Source organism: Etheostoma cragini, chromosome 6 (genome assembly GCF_013103735.1).
Source record: "Etheostoma cragini isolate CJK2018 chromosome 6, CSU_Ecrag_1.0, whole genome shotgun sequence".
NCBI lineage: Eukaryota > Metazoa > Chordata > Actinopteri > Perciformes > Percidae > Etheostoma > Etheostoma cragini.
The window spans coordinates 10,658,011-10,662,725 of NC_048412.1; the positions used below are offsets into that span (position 1 = coordinate 10,658,011).

General features: G+C 38.7%; 1 protein-coding gene across 1 annotated transcript in view; it reads right to left on the reverse strand.

Annotated features, from left to right (window-relative positions):
* The window catches only part of entpd3 (ectonucleoside triphosphate diphosphohydrolase 3), a 15,241-nt gene extending 12,206 nt beyond the window's left edge, over positions 1-3,035 (reverse strand). The window contains exon 1 of the mRNA XM_034874904.1: positions 2,816-3,035. The gene's annotated coding sequence lies outside the window, so the exon portion shown is untranslated. The remainder of the gene's footprint in view (positions 1-2,815) is intronic.
* Positions 3,036-4,715: the final 1,680 nt, after the last annotated feature.

Genomic DNA, 4,715 nt, shown 5'->3' on the forward strand with positions numbered 1-4,715 from the left:
CTACACAGGGATGCCAGTTTTATGACCTTATCTTCTAATTCGTGGGCTCCACTGTCAATCTTTCCCAGGTGGGCCCAAAGGCTACTTTGCGATATCATTGGCTTAGTTTGAGGGTATCTCTTGATAGGCTGATGCTATTGGCTGGGAGGTTCATTGCAATCTGCAGAAGCCACAGATTGTAATGGTGTGTCGACCTTAGTTTTAGCCCGCACAGGGAAAAAGTTACAAGCTATAGAAACCGAGAAATGATGCACTATCTAGATGTCTGAACGTCGAAACTTGGCCAGAAACTACAAGATTGTGAGGGGACCAGATAATTATGGATTACAAGGCTTGGATATTCTAATTCCTTGGAGTGTTTGCGATTTAGGGAATCAACGTTTATGAATGTCTTTCACCGCTGTGGATAAAGACACGAGGACAAAGGTAGGGATGCACGCTCGATTTAGACAGAAACGGTGCAGTGTTTCTTAACTTCATAACATGATTATAACCGCTGTAAGTCACCTAATCCTTTGTGTGTGGGCTTGATGGAATCACAAGACTAAAGATAATGATGTGCTGCATGACCGTGTTGGTGACGATTTAATGCTTGCAATTCATAAAAAACAATTCATAAAAACACGTTTTGGAAAAACACGTACCGTTTGGGGAACCGTGCTCTCAGAGAAGTAATAAAGCCTGTTTTATAGAGTCAGGAAAGAAATGAATGATCATAAATAATGACTCATCAATGGATAATTTTCACCCATCCTTTGCTTAAACATGTTTACTTTCAGCAAAGGGAGTTCATAAATGGACTAGACAGTAATTGCAACCTTGTGTCAGTCTAAAGGTATTAGGTATTGCTGTGTCAGCCTTGTCATGGGTGTTGTTATCAGTCTGCCAAACAGTTGGGAGAGTAAGCAGCACCACAAGTATCCATCTCCCTCTCTATCGCTCCCTTTTTAAAAAAAACACACATTTAAGATTCTTTTTAAAGTTGTATAAACCACAAATCAATATTTGACTCCTTTTGTTGTCATCAGACTATAACAACACCGCAGTGACAGTGTTTGTTATTGTTTGACAATACAGCATTTAGCGTTACCACAGCAACTTCATGTGTAAACATGCAAGTAAAACGGCTAGACAACAAGATAGACAAATGTTGTTTTAGTCGGCTTAACATGTTACTGTCGTGTGTGTGATACAGTTGATTTTCAGGTTATAAATTCAAAGCTATGCTCTGGACATTCCAATTTCCCAAAGTTTTCCAAAGCTTGTGAATGAGATGCCGGGACTACAGAGTGGTAGCGTCAGGGTTTGTCATGTTTCTGCCAGCATTGTGTGAGAAAAAAACAAATTAAATTCAGAAACATCTGCTTTTTACATTTACATTTAGTTATACTTGTGTAAACCTAATACTGAAAATACTGGCTTCTATGTGTAAAGCTTATGATTTTACAGTGACTTATCATTTGCACTTACTGGTCTGCTAGTGGTTAGTTTAGTCCCTAACATGAGGGTCCTGTTGGGTCCTGTTGGGTCCAGGTTGCTTGAACAATGTCGGCAACGTTCAGAGGTTGTCCATAATAATAGTTCAAGTTTACACACAAGTAACAAAATGTGATATCATATGTCTCTTTTTAAACTTGACTTTCTGCGTAACAACCGCACAAGAGTTCCTATGTGTGAAAACACAAATGGCAAATAAAGTTCTTGATTCTTGATTTTTGATATCACTTATAGCCTCACAAAAGTGAAAATGCCTAAAACCTATGAAAACCTATGTGGATTAATGTCAAGACTTTCATCTAATGCATTATTGGATGTGAAAAATTGCTGAAAGATGAAATATCTGTGACCACCCAATGGTTGTGTGAAGGCGACACAGTTCATAGAGTTCTGATGATGTTACGGCGCTTTCACCAGCACCCCCTTCCTTTGCTGGAGGACCCTGGGTCACCAAACCAAAAGTTATGTTTTTTTGTCTGTATCATGTTTTGTATCAGAAATTGTTCTAAAATATGATGCGACCCATGTTCCATAAACCTTACATCATAGAGATTAAGCTCTAATTTGCATTAAGTCACAAACAGGTGAAATGTGAATGCAGACAGTAAAAGCAAGAAAGCTAAGTGGAGACAGTTCGGTTTTACTGTAAGTCATTTACTGTAATTTAGAATGCCAAACTATTACAATCTTCGGGTTTGAAACACTTACAGTGTACTTCTTTGAATAAGTAGTTTTGCATCTAACATGCTCACTTGCATAAGATATTACATATCAGAAGATTACACTGCCAGCAGTTTTGTATTCACTTGAAGCAGCATTCACAATGTAAAAGTTGACATAAATGTTTTTTCTGGTCTAATGTCACACACATCAAAACAATGTGGACTCTCTTCATTTGTAAAACTTATATTTGTAAATGAAATGCACAATACAACCAAAGTAGTTCAAATAAAACAATGAGTCAACCAGAGGAATCAGCAGGTCTACATCGTAAATTAACATTGCAAGATTCAATACAGACAACACCCTGAATAACCCTACATGCATATTTTCACATAATATTCACTCTGCTTGTTTAGACTTGTCCTCATAAGGTAAAGGGTTTTAACTTGGTTAAACACTAACACATGCTCATATCATACAACACAGCAAGCAAGGACAAGTGAATCAACTCACACAATGAAACCAACTTACCTGCGTCAAATAACCATTTAAAATTCCGGGTTGTTTTTAGTTTTTTTAGTTTAATGGTAAATAAATGTTTTGTGAACAGGTGAATAGATGCGTGTGAGAGAGAGGAGGTGTGTTTCTTTCTTACCTTGAAGAGCTGGTTTGTAGATCCTAGTTGGGAGTGGGATTGAGATGGCTCTGAGGACAGGATGAAGAAACACAGCAGGAAACAGGGGAGCAGCAAAGAGAGAGAGAGAGAGAGAGAGAGAAAAAAAAAGAGAGAGTGTGTTTGTGCTGTGAGAGGGGGAGAGAGAGAGAGGGGGATTGGCTCACAAGAGCAGGAGCTGTTGTACCCCAACAAAACACAATGTCAGGGACAGAGGAAACATGGGAGGAGCAATGCATTACAAACTCCAGTTGTCACCCCTCCCACTAAACCAATGAAACAGAGCAACCCGCACATAAGCACAGATAGTGAAAGATGCAGGGCTCACTGTCTGTGTGTAATGATTAAGCACAGACACAGGTATTTGTGCGTATGCATAAAAAAAATGTGAGAAGACAGAGGGGGAGCGGTGGTTAATTGATGTAATCAATAAGATAAAGTGCATCTGCTGCACAAGGTCAGCTCTTATTTGATAGGCTTAAATTGAAGCCCAAAGGACAAAGGATCAAGCACTGTACCAACAATCAAGGATGTGTCGGTAACTGCAAGCTCTCACACACACTCTCTCACGCACACTGGGATCTGAGTTAATCCCTTGTGTTGTCTTTGCGTCGCCCATGCAACTTTTTGTTTCCTGGTGCTTTTCCTGACGTTTTTGTCAATTTTTCCGATGTTTTTTTCCAATTCTATTTCAACGTTCTTTTACCAATCTTTTGTTCAAATGCTTTAAAATTGAATACAAGACCCAAATCCATTGAGAACAGCGAACATTTATTTAACTTGTATAGAGCGTATTGAACCACTCATTTTTTTGGAAAGAAATTCAAATTTCTTATACATAGAAACTTTGAAAAAGGCTCATATTTGACCCGAGGACAACAGGAGGGTAACATTGTTAAACTAACCCTTAGGCTAACTGCAGTAAACAATATGACCCACTTAGCCTGATGTAACTCATGGGCTTTTGGTTCCTCTGAGCTAAGTTAACTATCTAAGAATGGGAACAGCACTCAAGTGTGTGGGGATCTTGCAGCTGGTCTTACTACCTGGCTCTCTGCCTCCATTCTGCAGTTTGCTTCATGTCATACTTTTGATTTGTCATATTCATTTTTACTAAGAATGTAAAGTTGCTGCAGTACTTCCCATCACTGTGGCTGTTTTACAGCATACATCCTGCGGATTCCTACGCATTTCAGCATGTGGGTGGTCTTCTTATGTCTGGACTGTCTACAAAGAAGACACTGATAGGGCCAGTCAAAGTGAATTACATGTCTGATTCAGTGCTCAGTGAATGAAGATAAAGTATTTGCTCTGCCTAAAGTGAGACCTGAAACCCTGGTCTGAATGAACCGGACAGACAGAGCGATGAAAATTAGATTTTCACTGAGAGAGGAAGTAGAAGAAAGGCAGAAAGCTCCTACTTAACTTTCCTTTTCAAGCCTCCTGGATACAGATTAAATATCTGTGCTACTCCAGGGGCGGTTCTTCATTGAATTACATCCAGGGTGAGAACCATTTTGAGCGCCCCCCCCAAAAAACACACAAAAATTGTAGAATTTTGTAGTATTACTATATTTTATTTTATGTTATTTTTAATTTCTAGTAATTTATACTGTCAAATTCTGTGCAGAATTGTGTTTATTGTCTTTGAAAATATTCGCGGGGAGATTGTTCACCTTACAAGGTGCGTTTACTGTTGTAATTGCAATAGTTAAATAACTAGATTCTGTGTGTTTTCAAAAGTTGTAATGAAGGACTTGTACATTGAGAAATGTATTTTTTTCATTCACTTATGATGTTTTAATAAAATGTACACTCACCGGCCACTTTATTAGGTACCCCATGCTAGTAACGGGTTGGACCCCCTTTTGCCTTCAGAACT